The sequence below is a fragment of the Chlorocebus sabaeus genome, chromosome 26, assembly GCF_047675955.1.
Source record: "Chlorocebus sabaeus isolate Y175 chromosome 26, mChlSab1.0.hap1, whole genome shotgun sequence".
Lineage (NCBI taxonomy): Eukaryota > Metazoa > Chordata > Mammalia > Primates > Cercopithecidae > Chlorocebus > Chlorocebus sabaeus.
Genome location: NC_132929.1, coordinates 10,980,052 through 11,002,455, shown reverse-complemented (window position 1 = coordinate 11,002,455; position 22,404 = coordinate 10,980,052). Strand labels below are relative to the sequence as shown.

The following is a 22,404-nucleotide window of genomic DNA, read 5'->3' as shown; positions in this document are numbered from 1 at the left end:
TCATAAATTACATAACGGGTAACTCCTTCTTAAGCAACAGCAAAAGAGTAGTTTTGTAATTTTAAACTTTGCTTTGAAAAAATCCTATATTAACAAACATTTTGAAAGATGCTGTCTACTTAGGTAGGAGTGCGGACCTGACCATGGACTATATTGCTTTTAATTAACTGCTGTTTCCAATTCTTTTTAGAGTTTCAGGCAGAATTAGTTATTCTGAGCCTAAAAAATAAAATGAAGTCACAGATTTCTCTTAAACCCTATTAAAGGGTCTTCTTTTAAGGCAGACAAAACAAGTCTTCTTAAGACAGCCTTATGGTAATTGATCCAGAGTCATTTAGTTCGTTTCAACAGTTATTCCAGCACACTTTTTTTTTAACTATTGGCTAAACATATATTGTTAACATGATAGAAAACAGTCACTAAGGGGAGTACTTACAATCCAGAACACAGTAGTGATGGTCACAGAAAGATTTTTTTAAAAATCAGAACTAAGATAGAATGTCTCTAAAACTCTTCACTGATCTTATAATTTAGAAAAATGGAGTATATGTGAGAGATGACTCATGGGCTGGAGAGGAAAGTTGTGGACACTGGGCAGAGGTAGGGAAAGAATCTCAGGGAAGAGGAATATTGGGTAGAAAAAATAAATCCCTTTGAACTTTTTAAAAGTTATTATCAATTAGAGTTAAAATGAACACAATATTTTGGATCAATTTACATAAAGGCATTGAAAGGTCTCCACAATGAGACTATAGAATTACCTTATTTCAGAAGTAATCAAGGTAATATTTTATTTGAAAGGTGTTTGGGCAATAATAGTTTTTATTAGTGAGGGTTCTCCTGAGAAACAGAACCAGTGGGATATGTAGATAGAGATATAAATATATTTATACATATATACAGAGAGAGAGACAGACAGAGACAGCTCATATGATTTTGGAGGCTGGAAAGTCTGAAATCTGTAGGGCAGGCCAAGAGGCTGGAAATTCAGGTAAGAGTTGATATTGCAGTCTGGAATCTAAAATCTGCGGTGCAGGCCAGCCGGTGGGAAACTCAGGCGGAGTTTCCGTGCTGCAGTTTCAAGGCAGAGCTGGAGTTTCCAGCAAGGCATGCTGCCATTTCAAGGCAGAGTTAACTCCTTCCTCAGGAAACTTCATTCTTTCTTTGAAGGCCAACTAATTGGATGAGGCCCACTCACATTCTAAAGGGTAATCTGCTCTACTCAAAGTCTACTGATTATAATTGCTAATCATACCTAAAAACATCAACACAATCAACTCATCACATTAACATCTAGACTTGTATTTGACCAAACAACTGAGCACCGTAGCCTAGCCAAGTTGATACCCAATATTAACTATCACACGTAAAATTAACCATCATAATACCTTTAGAGACTACCCTCACTTTTGTACCTTTTCGTTTTTCATCGTGTCTGGAAAGAATAAGTTCCTGAAAATAATTGTATTAAGTAGAATGTCAAATCTTACATGTATTCCTGAGATTTTGTCACTTAGTGTGTGCCTGTGTGTTAAAGTTTGTGCCATATGCTCAATATTATTAGTATGTGTTTCTAAATTACACTTTTAAGGCAAGTATATGCTGCCACAACATTTTTCCTGCAACTTTCCAAAGAAATATAATCTGCACATTTCAAACACTATAGTTGAATCTACCTCGAATGATAACATTTAATAAAACTTCACTCCAGATTCTGAATCATATAGCTGGTATCTCAGAGGAGGAAGGCCTGAAACATAAAAGAAATGAATGATCTATTAGTAAACGTGACTTCGGTAATACAGTCATTGATCTTTTGCCCTTTATTTTAACACTATCAAGATTCAAAAATACATATGAAAAATTCCATCCAAGTCATTTGCATTGATTTTCAAAAATGACTACTTATAAATTTTAATCACTTTGTTTTTGTTTCCTTTTTTTTTCTTAGGCAGGATCTAGCTTTGTCACCAAGGCTGGCATGCAGTAGCATAATCATGACTCACTGCAGCCTCAAATTCCTAGGCTCACGCAGTCCTCCCACTTCAGCCTCTCTAGTAGCAGGGACTACCGGCATGTGCCACCACACTAATTTTTTTTTATATTTTGTAAAGATGAGTGTCTCACTATGTTGCCAGGGCTGGTCTTGAACTCCTAAGCTCAAGCGATCCTCCCACCTTGACCTCCCGAAGTGCTGGAATTACAGGCGTGAGCCACTGCACCCGGCCTTCATTTTATTTTTTGTTTTCACTTATGGATATGTTTCCAAAGTGAGTCATTCCATTGGTTGAGTGACTGGTTGCTTGGTTCTTCAACTCAAATTAAATACTTTATGTATCAAGACAAGAAAAAAAAACCTGTAAATGTAAATGGGAATTTAAAGAATGATTTTGAAAAATGATTCTAGACTTTAATTGGTTTTATTGAAAGTAACATATCTTAATAAGTATAAACAATTTCACTAGCTTTTATAAAATAATATGATTTTCCCTCTCCAATATTTGCCTTTTGGTTGAAACTGGATGATAAATAGCATATAAAGAAAAGCCATCAAGAGCAATCATAATATAGACATTTAAATAAGCCAGACTATCTAATTTGTAATTTAAGAAATGGAGATAAGTAGTTTAATAAAAATGGTACCACAAGATCAGAATAATAGGTTTAAATCATTTAAATAATTAATAAAATTTGTAATAGCAGCAATTTAAATGTCTATTTAACTTTTGGTAGCATATATTAAAACCTCATTTATAGGTATTCAGTCTTATATCTCTATTGTACTCAAAACCCTAAAAATAGTAGCATTCTCTTTCTTTGCTAAGTTTGTAAATAGTTGTTTTACTTGAATACATACACAAAGAAATTTCTACCTATATCCTTAAGGATTATTTCATTTTTTTCATACTTTGACATTATTTTATCTTTTTTAGCAATTTGGTTTCTATGGCTGCTATACAAAATTATGAAAACCAGATAGCTTAAAACAACAAATATTTATTATCTTATAATTCTGTGGGTCAGAAGTCTGAAATGAGCCTCACTAAGCTAAAATCAAGGTGTTGGCAGGCCTACATGCCTCCAGGAGGTTTTAGACAAGAATCCATATTTCTGCTTTTTCAAGTTTAAAAGCCACCCACATTCCTAGGCTAAGGGTCCCACTCCTCCATCTTCAGCTAGCAACATCAGGCCAAGTCCTTCTCACATTGCTATCCTTCTGGTTCTTTCTCTTCTGCCTCCCTCCTGTACTTATAAGGACTCATGTGATTAGATTGGTCTGACCTGGACAATCAAGATAATCTCCCCATCCCAAGGCCAATTGATTAGCAACGTTAATTCCTATTTGCCATGTGACCTAATGTAGTAACAAGTTCCAGGGTTTAGGACATGGACATCTTTGTTGGTGGTCATTATTCTGCCTTTTAAATTAGTTATTCTGCCCTATAAATTAATAATTCTTGAAGCTAGGTGATAGGTAGATAAGCATTCCTTGTACTAGTCTATCAACTTTTATAAATTTTAACTCTTCCAAAATAAAAAGGTAAAACATAAATAAATTTAGGGTTCTATATCACCCAAGGAGTTGTGTCTAAAAGAAAAAATGTAATATTCCAACTTCAATTATGACTTTATTAGTATTCAACATCTTAAGAAATTTTCACATTTATTTCTAGTAAGCTCTCTGAAAAGTGATAAATAATACAACAATTTTAAAACTTAGAAGTGTGAAACATAAGCATACATTTTGCCTCCAACAAAAAGTCCTTCCTCAGATATTATCATGTAGCTGATAACCCCACAAAGTTAAATTGTTTAAAAAACAATTTTTTTAAACACTCATTCGTAGAACTTTTAGGTTTGGAAAGCTCCATATCATGTGATCCAAGTACTCTCTACACACGACTTTCCTGCCAAAGGGTATCCACACTCTTACTGAACTTCTCTTGGAGTGGGGAATAGGGGTCAAGTCTTCTGAGGTAATTTCAACTTTGGATAGCTCTATGACTGTTAAGATGTTATTCCACCTATGTGGCTTTGGCGAATGAGTGTAGTACTACATCTGCATAACAGCCTACAAAATATTTGAAAATAGCTCATATGACACGCTGAAGCTAAATAGTCCCTCTAAACATTGGTGGCAACCTGAAATTCATGAAAAATGAAGACTGTGTCTCCAGTAGAATGACTATGGGATGTTCTCTTAGAGATAAATTTGTCAAATCAAGGGAAAATTCCTCAACATGTTCATTTACCTGATAAATTGAATCACAGTACATTGGGGAAATCTAAAAATTTTACCCATGATTCTCCAGAATCCAGTCCCACAGATTTTTCTGAGATTCTCATCATCCATAGAAAGGATATTTTAAATGGGTGATGAGTGAGTGCTTTTGTCCTGTGTTAATCTGAAATATAACTGTACATGTGTGAGTTACGAGCATAGACAACTGGACTAGGAGTTTGAGGGGAGCTCAAAGCAGCACAGCTGGCTGAGTGGCTTTCCACATTCACTGATGACCAGTTCAATCTCTTTCAGTTCAGTGAGAACCAGGTAATCTCTGCCTCTGGAACTTGAAACTAAAGTTAATCCCTTTCCACAAATCAGCAGAATTTACCATCAATTTTACTTGGAAAAAATTATTTAAATTTAAAACACATTTCAAAACAAATGCAGGTCCCACTTTTCACTTTTCTAGTACCTACTTTGACCAAATTTGCTGAGTAGCTAAAAAAAAAAAACTGAACAGGAGACTATGGCCTTATAAATTTTAAAGCTTTTAAAGCTTATTTAACACATTTTATTATCTCAGAAAAAAACCTCTGTTCTAAAAAGACCTGTAGAGCCAGAGCTATGTCACATGCCATTAGGTTTCATTAGACAATAAGCATGGATTCTAGACAAAGTTAACGCAGGTATGAATGGAGTGGGGGAAAAGTTGTGGGGACGCCACTGATAGGTAGGGAGACTCATCTCATCATCTTATGACATAGCTAACTGCCTCAACTTCCACCAGTCAGGGTCTCATTCTGTTCAGCTGATTGAAAATGTAAGCCAATAAAGTCCCTGGTTGAGACATTTTGCCCTCAGAGCTATTCAGTGATTTCTCTGAATTGAGATCCTTCCTCTTTCATGGCGTGTTGTAAACTTTTACTGAGTCGCGGCACAGTACCTCCTGGTAGATTGTCGTTTATTCCCTTTTCAGAGAGGCTCACCTTCTGTGCCCCCAAATCTTAGACTTACTAGGCCACTTGACAGTTTACTTGAATCATACACAACCCATATGCCTGACCAATTATTAGTTTCTCTCAGGACAGTTTTCTCATAACGAATTGGTGGCCTTTAGAGCTAGCTGTCATGCTGCAGCCTCTCACCACACTATGGTACTTTTTACCACTTCATGCAAGTATCTACCAGGAGCATTTTCAGATTATGTGCAGCTTCCATTAATTTTTGCTTCTGTGGACAGTAATTGGTTATTGGTCAAGAAACAAACCCAACATAGACCTCTGTGGTCATGCTATCCCTATTAATGTTTATATAAAAATGGAGTCAGATTACTGACACTAGAGTTGGCACTGCTTGAGACAATCTCTTAACAGAGCAGTTAACTTTTCCATAGTTTATGTTCTGGCTCTATTCCTCTCATCTTTTGAACTGGCTTCTAAATAATCTTATAAATATATATATATACACACACACACACACACACACATATATATATTTTTTTTTTTTTTTTTTTTTTTGAGACGGAGTCTCACTCTGTTGCCCAGGCTGGCATGCAGTGGCACAATTTCGGCTCACTGCAACCTCTGCCTCCCAGGTTCAAGTGATTCTCCTGTCTGAGCCTCCCGAGTAGCTGGAATTACAGGCATGCGCCACCATGCCCGACTAATTTTTGTATTTTTAGTAGAGACAGGGTTTCACCATATTGGCCAGGCTGGTCTCGAACTCCTGACCTCAAGTGATCCACCCACCTCGGCCTCCCAAAGTGCTGGGATTACAGACGTGAGCCACTGTGTCCAGCCTAAATCCTATAAACTTCAGAGTAGCCTGAATAATCAACTTCCCCCACTAACTAATCTACCAAAAGGAAGGGCTATACATCAAACGTTCCCAAAACCCAAGTTAGCATATTTGTTAGGTGTCTGAATATTTTAATGGGTTTAAAAATAACGAGCCAACCAGCAAGTTCGCTGATTTAGTTAAACTGGTATAAACGTCACAGGTTATTTTGGCAGATATTCAAGCAGTAGAATTATTAAAGATAGACATTCCATGAGTGCCTTATTATGTTTTGGTTAAGGTAGGTATCTGGTTCTATCTCCTTTTTTTTTTTTTTTTTTTTTTTTTTTTTGAAACAGCGTCTCATTCTGTCACCCAGGCTGGAGTGCAGTGGTGCGATCTCAGCTCACTGGAACCTCCACCTCAGCCTCCTGAGTAGCTGGGATTACAGGCATGGACCACCATATCCAGCTAATTTTGTATTTTAGTAGAGACGCGGTTTCAGCATGTTGGCCGGGCTGGTCTCGAACTCGTGGGCTCAAGTGATCCACCCGCCTTGGCCTCCCAAAGTGCTGGGATCACAGGCATGAGCCCCCGTGCCTGGCCTAGTGGCCTGGCCTTTATAATTTTTTCCAAGCTAAAATCATATCAAATGTGCTATAAGAAATAAGACGTCAGGACTTCTATTTTGCATCTATTCACTATTCATCTGATTAAATGACTTCAGAAATCCTTATTTCAGAAAATCCTGGCCTTTCCAGTGGGTGCAGTTTCAGCTCACTCAGTGGGTAGGTTGGCCTTCCTCTCCTTGTTTGGTTCAACTTCCACGCAGAAAGATGTAAAACAGCACCAGTGTCTGCCGAGATTCACTGTGTCTACTCAGCTGGCCTTATTCCTAACTCCCTTCCATTTTCCCGTCTTTTCTCTTCTTTCACCCTCATTTTTATTCATTTTGTGTATGATTTTTGTGTCTTCCTTAAAGTCCTTTATGTAACGGATATTCAAAAAATGAGTGGATGGAGACAGAGATAGAAAAATGTGTCCTATTTAAGAGTAAGCCTAAACCCTACCCAGTAATGTACTTTAGTGTTTCTTAAACTTGTGGTGGTCTTTCCAGTCTCATCTCGAGACATTTTCCACCACACCCTTCACGTACCAGTCTACCAAAGTGCTCACAACTCCCTAAGCCACCCCCTAAAGTTTTTCTTTGGGACAAGTTTCTTAACCATTTGGGGACTTAGTTTCTTATCCAAAAACTGGGAATAATACCTACCTTATAGAGTGGTTGTAATGATTAAATGCATTCATTTATGAAAAGCACCTCCCATGGTGCCTGATGTAAAGTAAGCACATGGTATTGCGGTTGCTGTGGTAGTGGTGATGTTTTTTCACAAGAGCCTGGCTTTGCACATACATTTTCTTCGGCCTAAAATACCGCCTTCTCCACTTACCGAATTTGTATTTCCTTTTCTCAGTGAGGCCCTTCCTAATCCCCACAGGGCAAGTTAGAGTCTTATCTGCACTTTAAAACATTGTATAGACCGTTATTATTGTACTTAGTACACTGTGCTCTATTGATGTCCGATGTCTTCATGCGTTTATTTTCCCCGCTAGATTGTTAACGTTGCGGTATATGGTCTCCTTAAGCTTATCCCTGACACTTAGCACAGAAGAGATCATGAATATATGTTAAGGAAGGAAGAGAAAGAGCAAGGGAAGAAACAGAAGAAAGAAAGAAAAAGAAAGAAGGAGCAAGCAAATGAATGAATCTAATCTTCTGGTAGTTTCCTGTCCTCTGTCATTCCTGGACGATCCCCAACAGCGATGCATTGATCTCATTGACAAATTCTGTCAGTGCGCTGATTAACAGTTCCCAAGCTTATCACTCGGGGCATAAATAACTGTGGTTCTTCGAGATATTAATTCATTCACAGTGAATAATTTGCCTCCTACTTGATGATAATACCAACTATTGACAAAGCCAAAATTACTCAACTTGCCAAACAAAAAACCAAAATCACTTATTTAGAAAATGACTTATCTAGGAAAGAAGCAGCTACTTTTGAAATTGACACACATGAGCCAAAATGTGCTTCTTTAGGAAAAAAATATACATTTCAGTGGTTCACTTGGTTTCAGTGGCCAAGTTTTTATGAAGACGAAAGAAGTGAAAAATGAAGGATAAGTGAACACACAGGGTAGGTAAGCACATTGATTTTCTTCATCTCTTGCATTCTCTTTGATGATTTTCCCTGTCTAGATTTCCTAAATTATACATGGAGGGTTCTTATTAACCAGGCTTGTGGAATTGGAAAAGAAATTCAGTCAGAAAAATAAAATTAATTGTAAACTGGAAACATTTTCTCACAAAGAGCAACAGTTTTTCTTCCTTGTCACAACAAAGATCCTCTTTACAGACATCCTGTTTCTGAGATACTGCCCATTGGCAATAGAACTTGCAACTGAGTAAAATGTCCCCATTTTTATGAACCAGTATTTCAAGCTCTGAAAATGCCACAATATGTAATTTTTATCAGATATCCTGTTAGATAATCTTAATAATAATAGGGTCTGCCACTGTTTTTCTCTTCTTGGAAGCCTTTGGCAGTCTGACTCCAGCAGCTATATATTCAGCCACATCACCCACCATTTAGACTTTTGATTTCACCCTCTCACCCCAATCTGCACCTTCTCCAGTCTTCCCTAGATCAGTGAAGGATGTGACCACCCAGTCAATTACTCAAGTGAAAAATTTCAGAATTACCTTTGGGTCCTCTCTTTGACCCACTACATCCCATCCATCACCAAGCCCCTTGACACTGCTTCCGTAACATCTGCTAGTCTATCCATTTCAGCCCATTCATACCACTCACTGCCTCCCCACACCAGCATTGTCATTCAGCTGGGCTGCCACGGAAATCCCTGTTTGGTTTCTTCTTGCTTGTCTATAGTTTCCACACAGAAGCCAAAGAGAGCTTTGCTAAAACATAAATCAAATCATATTGCTCCCCTGCTTAAAAGCCTCCAGTGGCATTTTATTCCACTTAGAATAAAATCCATACTCTTGCCCCTGTGTCATCTGGCCTACGTGGAGTTCTTTGATTCTAGCCTTTACTGCCTTATCATCTCTCGCTGTGCACCAGCCACACTGGCTTTCTTCATATTCCTCTTACAGACATTCTCATCTGAAAGTCTTAGCACTAGCTATTCCTTTGGCCTATAATGCTCTTCCCCTGAAGTTTGCATGGCCACTGTGTTTTTAAAATGTATTTTGTATTTTGCCCTGTAATTTTAATAAATAATTTAAAATATTTTGGAAGAAAAGATTGAAAACATGCAAATTCTTTTTTTACATTTATTTACATTTACATTACTTTTTTATCTTTTATTATTATTATGGATCCATATTAGTTGTACATATTTATGAGATACATGTGATATTTTCATACAATCATACAATGTGTAATAATCAAATCAGAGTAATTGGGATAGCCATTACCTCAAGCATTTATTTGTCTGTGTGTGTGCATGTGTGTGTCTGTGTGTGTGTTAGGAACATTCCAATTCCACTCTTCTAGTTATTTTGAAAGACACAATAAATTATTGTTAACTGTAGTTGCCTTATTGTGGTACCAAACACTACATCCTTGTATCTCACTATATTTTTGTACCCATTAGCGATCCCCTTTCTATCTCCCTGTCCCTACTACTCTCTTAGCCTCTGGTAACTACCATTCTATTCTCTATCTCCATTAGTTCAACTTTTTTTTAGCTCCCACACATGAGTGAGAACATGGAATATTCGTTTTTCTGTGCCTGGCTTATTTCACTTAACATAATGGCCTCTAGTTGCAGTCATGTTGTTGTAAATGACAGAATTCCATTATTTTTCATGGCTGAATAATATTCCATTGTATATCCATATCACATTTTCTTTGTCTGTTCATCTATTGATGGACACTTAGATTGATTCCACCTTGGCTATTTGTGAATAGTGCTGTAATAAAAATGGGAGTGCAGATATCTCTTCGATATGGTGATTTTCTTTCTTTTGGATATATACTCAACAGATGGGGTTGCTGGATCGTATGATAGTTCTATTTTTAGCTTCCTACTGCTCTCCCTAATGACTGTGCTAAATTATATTCTCACCAATACAGTTCTGTTTTTAGCTTCCTACTGTTCTCCCTAATGACTGTGCTAAATTATATTCTCACCAACAGCATACAAGGGTTGCCCTTCCTTGACATTCTCACCAACATCCATTCTTGGCATAGCCACTATCTTTGTCATTCAAGGATACCTAACTACCCTATATGAAGTAGCTTCTGGGTCACTATCACTGTCACACCCCATATTGCATTTATCTGATATTTCTGGGAGCTTTTTGTTGTATGGTTGTTTTCTGTCTTGTTTGCTGCTGAATTTCCTTATATCTAGAATAGTGTTTGGCTCTCAATAAATATGTGTTTAATTGAATAAATGAATCTTGCTTTCTCAACTTTATTCCCTGTCCACAATACCAGACAATATTTCTGATGGAGAATAATAAGACCAAAACCAGAGGTAGACTGACTGTGTATGGGGACAGAAAGGCTAGAAAACAGTAAGAGAAAATGACCTGACTAGAGAGGAACATCCTTGTTGAAAGGTAGTAAGAGACAAGTTAGTAAGATCTTCAACATCAGACTGAGAACGTGGATCTAATCTGATAAGTTATAGAAGCTTCTTCCTAAACCTGAGGAAACACAGACTATGAACTCTAGCAGGTCAGAGATGTTTGTTTTGGTCACTGTTATGAATGCGATACCTAGGAAAGTACTGAAACACAGAAGGTGTTCAACAAATAGTTGAAGGCATAAATGTGTGAATAAGCATGATATAATCTGTAGGATGCTTTTTTTGGAAAATCATTTGAAAGATACAACAGAGATAAGAAGACTGTAGAATAGACTTCAAAATGTAGAATTTAAGAAAACCTAGAATCTAGAATTGTATTTAAGTGACTTACTAAAATTCAGTTTCCTGTGCCTTTCCTAAGACCTACTAAATAATCTAAGACTGGGGCCAAGAATCTGTATGTCATGAGTTTCCCAGGTCCTTATCTGCAAACTAAAGTTTGAGAATGACTGTCCTACAGGAGGAAAAATGATGGAAGTACTAAAGTGGGATCTATATTTGAGAGACTCGAGAACTTGCCAGAATTTTATGATGTACAGAAAAGAGTCAAAATGACTAAGTTTTCAATCTGGCAGGCAGAGAAAATAATGCCACCATTGGTAGAGCATAGGAAATTTGTGCATTAGTATGAAAAGGTCTTCTCATTGTAAAAACTTATAAGGTAATAGATTTTCACCTTTTGGAAGACAATGCGAAGGCTATGTAAAGGTGAAGAGTGAGACTAAGCTAAGAAAATTATGTGCCACCAAAACCATGGACGGTGCTGCACCATAATAAACAGCAAAGATATTGCCACCGTATTCTAGAGCATGAGGGTGCAAAGACAAATTAGTCTCATTTCTTATTGTCAAAATCTATATTAAAGGCATGTTACTCCTGTTTATTTTGTAGTGAACGCATTCCATATGTCTCAGTAAATAGTTCTTTGTGCAATAGATCCTTGAAATTGGCTTCCTCCCAGCCATGAAACAGATATGGCATTGGAGGAATGCTGGAAAGCAAGAAAGGAATGCCAGAGATCTAATTTGAGGAAAGATCTGAATGCACATGTCTCTGGTAAACATCTTAGAAAGTTGTTCAGTTTTCCATGGTTCGGATTTTATTTATAATTCTTAGACTTTAGAATATAGAATCCATACTTAGCAGATTTTTTTTAATGTAAAGATGGGCTGAGGCCAGTAAATGCTACTCATGAGAAGAAATCTTTAAACATGGCACTACTTTGGGCACGTGTGAGCCTCTGTGCCTTTGTGTTATGGGAAACCTAACATTTAGAATACCTAGTGAGTTGAATATACCCAAAAGTAAACTATCCCTTCCCGCCGTGAATTCTTACAGAATTTTCATCATAAACCCCAAATTCTTCTTGTCAGTTTTCCGTTAACCACTGTCATATGAGAAAAGAAGTCAGAAGAGAGGCCCGCTGGTAGAAGTGAATATTAGAACATGCCTACAACTACACTTGGGAGACTGCCTGCTTCACTGCAACCATTTTGGAAGCCCTGATTTTTTATTTGAGTTTAGTGCGAAGTTAAAGGGACTGTATTAGAAGATTCTGTGTGAATAGTTCTGCAGACTGGGCCTTTCTGTTTTCTCCCTACTTGAACAAGAAGTCATGTTGACCCCAATTTTTTAAAAGAGCAGAAAAAAAATGAAACCACTCATTGAAAACTTATGCCACAAAATTTGGGTCACACATTAATTAAGTGGGAGGTACAATACTAATTACTTCATTGTTCCTGTCAAGGAAGCTATGAGTCTATCTTGCAAAAAAAAAAAAAAAAAGCGAAGTAAGGCAGCATACTTGACAGGAACAATTCCCTCACCATCACCCTCGCCCCCACAAGGAAAATGTGTGATGAGATCAAAACAGTAAGGAAGAGAACATATTTAAACATAAAAGAGGACCAGAATTTGCCTCACAGATGACTGTTCTAGGCCATCTTCCTTATAGGAATTCTAGGTCAGGAAACTGATACTTGATGAGGGAAACAGTTTGAACTTTCTAAAGCATGCTAATAATTAGTATTGAACAAATCCCAATTCAAATATTAAGGATCTTGAAAGTTCCTTACCTTTTCAGCCAAAAAGTAGTTGTGTACAACTTTGTATCTACATAAGATGATCATGTTTCAGTGCCAACTACCAGAACTCTGATACGCTTGACCCCGTAAACTGACTTCTCTCAAAGACGCTTAGATTCTCTCAGGTCTCAGAGCATTAATTAGCATACTACCAGTGCCTTCTTTTGCGTGGTCCCCTCAGTGCCCAAGCTGTTTAGGGACTGTCCAGTGCAGAGGAATAGGAAAGAAGACATCCCTAGCAGGAGGATCAGAGCATTGGATATAAACATTGACTCAAATACTCCAAAAGAGAAAGTTTTTCTGTGTCCTTGGCTTGTACGAGATGGCTAACTTTAGAAATATGAAGACCCTCTCTGTTCATCTTAATAGTGTAATACTTCTATCATTTTTATTGCTTTCGCCTACATGGATAAAGATCTAGTCATCCACTAAAAGAAAAAAAAATTGTTTTCTTTCTGAAAAGAGATATATTTTCCTGGTTTTTCTACATGTCAAGGACAACTGAACTCAGAAGGAATAATTTAGATTTATTTACAGTCTGAATTCATACAGATTTTGTTTCAATCAAGTTTGGCCTTACAATTATGCCACTTTGTCCTGAAGGTGTGTTTTTATTTTTGTAGGTATATGATGTACAGACCCTTCGTGAGTGATAGATAATTATTAAGTTTAGACATATGTTAATCGTTTAGCAAAGGGCTAATAACCAATTGCATTTAATGAATGAATGCTTTTTTAAAAACTTCAAAATTCAACTCTCTTTAAATCTGCTGTATTGTTATTTACTTTATTCATCAGGGTGATTGTGCTGTGATTACCTGGAAATAAATAGCCCCTAACTAACTTGGCTGCATATCTAGTCTTCCTTTCAATAATAGCTATCCAATATGTTTAAAAAGCAAAAATTAAGTTTCATGTTTTGTAATCAACAACCACAAAATGATGATTTTTTTGCAGATGATTATAATGCTTTTCATAAGGTCTTAAAAAGTAGAGTACCAGAGACATAAATATGAGAGAAAAGAGCCACTTTCAATAATTTAGTTTAAAAACAATTAACCCTGGGTCATTTCTCAAAGTTAATCTTCTATGTCAGGAAAATTGAGAGTAATTTAGAGAAGCATAATACTTTTACTAAATATTTCAAATTCTGCACCTTCCTCTATATTGTAAGTAGGTAAAGAATTATTTAATAACAGTTCAGGCGCTCCAAAGCTATGAACACTCATCTTACAAACATCAAAAACTTGTAAGGAAAGAGATGCACACTCTCTTCACCCAACTGCAAAAACCTAAATTGCTTCCAGTTATGGAAACTTTCTAGCTGTCATCTCTTCTCTAGTCCTGCCATTCTCTGTCTTGAGAAGAAGGCTAAGCACAAACCGGGCACAGCAAGATAATAGTTTTCTCGGATGGAGATTTCCTCCCCATGGTTGGATCCTTTTTATTACCAAGGCTCTCAGTGTATTAAAAATTAAAGAAATATAAAAGCAAGGTTACAACATTTTTAGCATATTTTAAATGTTCCACCCTAACAATGAATTCTAATGACAGTGTAGATAACCTCGGTAGAAGATAACGTCAAGAATCGAAATTTGAGGCTCTTTACGAAGATGAATACAGACCAAATGGCTTTCCTGGTTCTCTCTATAATTAGCTCTGCTATTCACTCCCAGTTTTCATTCCCTTGACGTTTTTCAACAGGTTTCTCTGCTACCATTTATCCTCCATAGTGCCATCAGAGTGACCTTTCTAAATTGTCCACTTGGTCATGTTATTTCCATGCTTAAAACCCCCTAAGTTTCCAGGGGTCTGTAGACTCAAGACAGGGGGACCACAGAACCCTTTCTTGCTCCAGCCCTGGCCTGCCCCTCCATTCCCATGTCCCAGTGCATCACCTCCCTTCCACTCGGCCTCTGCACTTCACACACTTTCCTCGGCTCACTCTGTTCCCTGAGCCTGAATTGCTCTTACACTATCTGCCGGCAAAGAAACTCCTCCTCTGTTAAGATTCACCACAAGCCTGGTTCACCAACGGTCTCAGGAGGCTCTGGCCACCTGCTTGTTGGCCCTATTGTACCCCAATTACCTCTTTTGTAGTTTTTATAATGACTGTAGTTTTAGTTTTTTATGAGTTTGACTTCCCTTACTGAGGGCAGGGACTGTTTCTATCCACTTTTGTATCTATCCTCAGTGTCTGGAGCCCAGGGAGTACTAGATTAATATGTTTTATACTATTTTCATCTTTGTTGTTGGGTTACTTGATTTTTCTTCACTTGTTTCTTTTCCCTTCTCGCCATTCCACTTTTGAGTTTTAAAAAATCATTTTAATCTTGACTGATAAGCATTAAAATAGTATTATCAAAGACTTTTATCATGAATAAGTAGGGTTATGTTTTGAAGGGAAATTCTACATAATTTTTAAGAGCCATCAGCTTCTAAAATTCCTTGAGAATATGAGCCTCTCCATGACAATTTCTATACATCTCTTCATCTTCTTATACTTAAATCTACTTCTCTTCATGCACAGAGAGAAGAAAAATTTAACTTTTTATTTAATTTTGTGATTTCTCTCTTTGGTTTTATTGCTGCAGTATTATTTTCCTGCTACTTGTTCATTTCAAATATGTAATGTTTCTGCTACATTGTGGATTAAATGACTTTCATGTGCTGATTTTCCAACCCCAGCACCATCCATGATATCGTTTTCTGTGGAGACATGTATTTTAAGCACATTTGTAGGTTGTGGATTCTCCACGGAGATTAGGAAAACTGTCATGTGCTCATTTAAATTATTCATTCAGCAAGCATTTATTCAGTAATAACGTTTGTCAGAATCAACTTTAGGCTCTGAAGATGAGGAGTGGAATTAATTAGGCCCCTACCTTCAAGGTGCTTACAATCTAATGCATAAATTTTGCTAAATATTGGCATGTTTCTCTTTCTGCCTCTCCAATACTGCCCCTTGTGAAAACAAATTCTATTTATGATCTTAATTGCATGGAAATAGTTATGATGACAGTAACAAATTCGCTTTAAATCTTTCTGAGAATCACGTCATAGATATAAGAAATAGTTTGTCATGTTTATTTCCTTAAATACCCATTTGAGATCTATTCTTTCTTTCTTTTTAATGAGTTTCCCTCCATCTCCAAGAGATCTGTAATACTTTGTTATTTCATAACATCTACAGTGATCCTTGAACACCCTTCTGGAAGGATTTTTCAAGCAATATGCTTATTTTTCAGATCTTTTTTCCTCCAGTCTAGACAGGAGAAGATCCATCCACTATTTGAGGTCTCATTTATCGTCCTCTATCAAGGAAAAAAAAACTGGGTCTGGAGATTTAAGTCTTTAACAATGTACAGTACTGAGCATTTAATGTGTGAATTTGTCTTAAATGGTTATACTTTAATTGGATCACAATTATTCCTAGCAACTAATGGATGTATCTGTAAAATGGAATTTGTCCATTAATGATAGAAAGGTTTCTAAAGATCTTTTAACATGAGATAAATAAAGCAGTAGATCAACAGAAGACAGGTATATTTTGTAATAATCACTCTGAAAGAGCTATTTCAAGTAATAATTACCCACTCAGGGATGATGGGGGAATCTCTAATGGCTATAGCATAAGAATCACTTACCATGTGACAAGAAAAATCTGCTAGTCCCCCAAACTTAAAATGGAAACATTCTTTAATGGGAAAATAATGCCTTAATTCACTCTTTTAAAATCTTTAAATTAAATATATAAAACGTAATGTTTTTATCTCTATAGTCTTACTCATTATTTTTCTAAGCATAATTTTTAAATCTATCTTTTATGAGAATCTACTGGTAAAACAGTAGATTCATTTTTTGTTTCTATGGAAGCCTTCCTTCTAGAAGACACGTCTTTTCTAATAAAAGTTATTTTTTTAATGCCATCATTTCAACTTTTGGTGTTTTCTCCCCCTAAATCTCCAGTTTAAATCAGTTTCTATTTTGTGGCTTGTCTGACTGTGGAGCTTTCCTCTAGGAAACTGGTCATTCCACTCAGAAGAAAACTAGATTTTTGGTGCCATTCCAAAAGGAACAAGTAGGTCAGCTCCTCACTATTTGTAGGTGAATAAAGGAAAGAGAAATGTCAGTTTGTTCATATATTGATGTATTCATTCAACTCGTATTTACTGAGCATGTATTCTAGACAGGTACTAGCTCAGGGACCTGAAGTAAAGCTGGGGAATGTTGACACACACAGAAATTCCTGTACATTGCAGAATGAAACACTGAAACTTTCTATCTGGTGTTCTAGGACGATAGAGAAATATTACTAAATCCTCATAACATTGTTGCAATTTCAATTAAATAGGGTTAGCCCACTGAGTAAATTCTACTCTTCCTAAGTGCTCATGGCTTCTCTTACCAGGGAACTCCTTAACTATGTGGGTTCATCAAAAGATAGAGCTGACTTCAGAAACTCCTGTGGAAAACTTTTCAAAACTCCTCATATCATTTTTTAGAGCATGTGTAAATCCCTAGCCACTTTCTCACTGTTATCCTATCAGTATTTTTATTGGAAAAATGCATAGATTCTCAGCAATCATAAATGTTAATGATTTTTACATTTTTCGGGACACTTCGGTTATAAAACACACACTAAATTTCAAGCATGTTCATATGCTTAAGACGTCCATCGAATGAACCTAGGTCCACTGAATCTTATGCAACTCACCCAGACTTACTTGAAACCAGTTTTCTCAGTATGGGTGCCATGGAACCTGAATATATCAATCATAAGGAGAGTTAACAATCCACCTCATGGGTCAATCAGAAACGTGAACTCAAAATCTTTCCCTGTTTGCTATACTCTCTCTTTTTGCTCTACATCTAGCCTTTCAATTCCTGGTTGGGAAGACCCCCTAACTTGCATCTTAGCGATGTAGCTCCTCCATGTCTGTCCAGCAATAAACTCAGCTTTGGTATTTTTTAGGTCTGATGATCTTTGTATATTGATTCTGATTTGCTAAAGACCCCTAACATGTATTTTGTATTTAAAATTATATATTTACTATGTGTCAGATACTGTTCTTAGAACTTTGCAAATATGAACCTATGTTGGTGCTGATTTGTAATTTTCCTGAAGCAAGAGTTAGAATCACAGATACTTTCAAGAAGCATGATTTAACTAGCCAATGAACCTAACTGACTGTCCAGTATTCATATCTTATCATCTAGCACTTTCATTACTATTCATCTTTGTTTTTTACTTGTTTCTTATAGTAACTGTCGTGATGGTTTATGGGCAAAAATTGGCTCAAAGAAGAAAGCCAACTGCTAGAGCTCTTGATAGAAATAAAGAGGAAGGAAAATAATTTGGAGAAATTATCTGTTTTAGCCTGAAAATAGAAATTTTCAGGAGATTAAATAGTGGCATGTTGAATTTGATGGCAGACCAGATGTGTAACATGAAAGAATTCACAGAATTTTCTAGGCAAAGCAAAAGAAAACCATTTCAGGGGGAAAATTCTCGTGTCCCTAACAATGCAATAAATGCATACTGTGGAAAAGAAAAGTCAATGGACACTGAGTTTGTTTTTTGTGTTGGGAGGATATGTATGAGAAAGAACTATTAAGGGAGAGAAAGCTGGAAGTTAGAATAAAGTCAGAACACTTTCATACCTATAAAATTGGGGATTCACAAAGATCTCCAAAGCTTTGTAAATGTCAGCGTTCTACCACACTGTTTAAAAAGCTTGAATATTAAATAATTTTTGTTACCCAATGTGAATTTTTTTGTGATTTTTCACTATGGTAAAATATAATAAAATGTATAACTTTAGTCTTTTTTTTTTTTTTTTTTTTTTTTTGGTTCAGATGGAGTCTTATCTGTCACCCAGGCTGGAGTGCAGTGGCGGGATCTCAGTTCACTGCAACCTCTGCCTCCCAGGTTCAAATGATTCTCCTGCCTCAGCCTCCCGAGTAGCTGGGATTACAGGCACCTGCCACCACTCCCGGCTAATTTTTTGTATTTTTAGTAGAGATGGAGTTTCACTGTGTTAGCCAGGATGGTCTCAATCTCCTGACCTTGTGATCTGCCCGCCTCAGCCTCCCAAAGTGCTGGGATTACAAGCGTGAGCCACCGCGCCTAGCCAACTTTAGTCGTTTTTTTTTTTTTTTTTTCCTTTTGAGACAGAGTTTCGCTCTTGTTGCCCAGGCTGGAGTGCAGTGGCGCGATCTCGGCTCACTGCAACCTCCGCCTTCCAGTTTCAAGCGATTCTCCTGCCTCAGCCTCCTGAGTAGCTGGAATTACAGGCGCCCGCCACCATGCCTGGCTAAATTTTTTTGTATTTTTAGTAGAGACAGGGTTTCACCATGTTGGCCAGGCTGGTCTCGAACTCCTGACCTCATGATCCGCCCACCTCGGCCTCCAAAAGTGCTGGGATTACAGGTGTGAGCCACTGCACCTGGCCAACTTTAGTCATTTTTAAGTGTATAATTCACTGGCATTAAGTGCACTCATGTTGTTGTGCAGCCATCACTGCTATCCGTCTCCAGAAGTTTTTCATCATCCCAAACTGAAACTCTGTACCCACTAAACAGTAACTCCAAGTCCTCCCCTCCCCTCGGCTCCTGATAACCACTGTTCCACTGGCTGTCTATGAATTTGGCAACTCTACATACCTCATATAAGTGGAATCATACAATATTCTTCATTTTGTGTGGGGTATATTTTATTTAGCATAATGTCTTTAAGGTTATTATTGCATGAATTAGAATTTTATTCCTTTTTAAGGGTGAATGATATTCCATTGTGTGTATATACCACATTTTGGTTATCCTTTCATCTGCCAATTAAATTTGGGTTATTTCTATCTTTTGGCTATTGTGAATAATCTTACTATTGATGTACAAATATCTGTTCATTTGAATCCAGTCTACTGTCAGAAAAATAAAATAAAATATCTGAACTCATGGTAGCGGCAGCGGCAGCTGCTCAGGCGCGGTGCGGTGGTGACTAAGCTAAGCGCCTGGCGGCGGGTGTGCACCGAGCCCCGGCCCGGCCCCCGCGTGCCTCCCAGGCTCCACAGCCCTGATGCTGAGCCTGGTGAAGTATCTCCTGGGCCAGAGCGTGCTCCGGAGTTCCTGGGACCAAGTGTTCGCCGCCTTCGGGCAGCGGTACCCGAATCCCTGTGGCAAACATATCTTGACGGAGGACATAGTACACCGGGAGGTGACCCCTGGCCAGAAACTGCTGTCCCGCGACTCCTGACCGAGACCGAGAGGATGCCCCGCTGGGCTGAGTGGCTGTTTCCTGCCAGTGTTGCTCACTCGGTGGACGTACATATTGGAGGACTCTGTTGTGGACCCACAGAATCAGAGCGTGACCACCTTCACCTGAAACATCAACCACGCCTGGCCGATGGTGGTGGAGGAACGGTGAGTTGACTGTGTGAACTCTGTCAACAGTGGCTGGACGGAAATCTGCCGGGAATTCTGGGTCTCTAGCTTATTTGGTGTCCCCAGAGCTGTCCGGGAATTTGGCCTTGCCCAATTCAAAAGCAACGTGACCAAGACCACGAAGGGTTTTGAATATACCTTGGCGAAGCTGCAAGGCGAGGCCCCTTTCAAAACACTTGTTGAGACAGCCAAGGAAGACAAGGAGAATGCAAAGGAGATGGCACTGGCAGCTGCAGAGAAGGCCAAGGACCTCACCAGCAAGGCGGCCACCAAGGAGCAGCAGCAGCAGCATCGCTTTGTGTGGCCCGCCCACCACCACCACAGCACCCCAGACAGTTCTCTGCCCTCCCTCCATTGTACCTTATCATTGAAAATCAACTTCCGGCTGGGCGCGGTGGCTCACATCCGGGCACTTTGGGAGACCGAGGCGGGCGGATCACGAGGTCAGGAGATCGAGACCATCCTGGCTAACACGGTGAAACCCCGAATCTACTAAAAATACAAAAAAAAAAAATTAGCAGGGCTTGGTGGCGGGCGCCTGTAGTCCCAGCTACTCCACTCGGGAGGCTGAGGCAGGAGAATGGCGTGAACCCAGGAGGCGGAGCTTGCAGTGAGCCGAGATCCGACCACTGCACTCCAGCCCGGGCGACAGAGCGAGACTCCATCTCAAAAAAAAAAAAAAAAAAAAAAAAAAAAAAAAAATCAACTTACAGCCCTATCTACTGTCTGGGTGGTGGGTTGTGGGGAATCCAGTTTGACATCTGCAATACACCAGGCACGTGATCCACGTCTGAGCCAGGTCTGCTTATTCTCCCATTGGGCAACTGAGGACCGAGACACACAGGGGCGGTGACTTGCCCTGGGATCCAGGTAGCCTGCAGGTGGACTGGCAGTAAGTGCTAGACTGTAAGCCCCACGAGAGCAGAGCTCTTGGTTTTGTTCTCTGATGTGTCTCAATATCTAGCACATAATAGGCACTCAATAAATACTTGTTGAATTCAAAAAAATAAATATCTGTTGAAGTCTCTGCTTTCAGTTATTTTTGTTTATATACTCATAAGTAGGACTGCTAGATCATATAATTCTGTTTAATTTTTTATGGAACCACCATACTTCAACATGAATATTTTTGTAGGATTAATGCAGCAAAGCTTAAATGCAAGTAATCATTATCCTCACTGCTGGTTTTAGTAAAATAATTAAAACAAAATTCACACACACTGTTTAATAACTTATTCGTGGCCAGGCACAGTGACTCACGCCTATAAAATCCTAGCACTTCGGGAGGCTGAGGCAGGTGGATTGCCTGAGCTCAGGAGTTCAAGACCATCCTAGGCAACACGGTGAAACACTGTCTCTACTAAAATACAAGAAAAAAAAAATTAGATGGGCGTGGCAGCTCGCGCCTGCAATACCAGCTACTTGGGAGGCTGAGACAGGAGAATCGCTTGAACCTGGGAGGTAGAGGTTGCAGTGAGCCAAGATCGCACCATTGCACTCCAGCCTGGGTGACAGAGCAAGAGACTGTGTATCAGAATAAATAAATAAATAAATAAATAAATAAATAAATAAATAAATTTTTAAAATAACTTATTTGTTGGAGTAAGTATCTTGCACAAGTTCCGTTGTTTCCAGTCCAGGATGTCTATAGCCATATGTGCTCTTCTCTCTGGAAGCCGTCCATTGATTTTTCTTGGTGATTTATGGCCTCTGATTCTTAATTATTAACTGTATTTTGATGGCAAAAATCCAAAAGCAGAAGAATTATCTACTGTGAAATTTGTTCATCAGAATTTAGGTTCGCATTTTCCTTTGCCTGCACTTTTTACTTATTTCCTCATACAAGTCAGAAATAAATGGCAGTTATGATCATAATCTGTTAACTTTTGATTTTGGTAGTTTATTTTGCAGTATTTTTCCATCCACATTTGTAAGGAAACAACTTACTTAAAGGGTTGGAGGTCTTTTTTCCTTCTTTGATTATAGTACTGTCAATTGTGTTTTCATTTGGTTTTATGAGTCTTTTAATGTAAAAATACAAACATTGTCCATTATAAAGGTTTTTCAAAATCCTTCCAGATCAAAAGCCTAGCCCAAGTATTCAATATCCAATACAGGTATGCATTTGTGAGAAACAACTTTTGACCTCAAAGTTTTTATAGGAATCAAATGCCAGACAAGCTGTTTTGTATG

At 38.1% G+C, this 22,404-nt stretch overlaps 1 protein-coding gene and 1 pseudogene across 7 annotated transcripts in view; both read left to right on the top strand.

The window, feature by feature from the left end:
• DPH6 (diphthamine biosynthesis 6) overlaps nucleotides 1-22,404 on the top strand; it is a 448,616-nt gene that overhangs the window by 406,254 nt on the left and 19,958 nt on the right. The window lies entirely within an intron of this gene.
• Nucleotides 19,005-20,896, top strand: LOC103246106 (PRELI domain-containing protein 1, mitochondrial pseudogene; annotated as a pseudogene).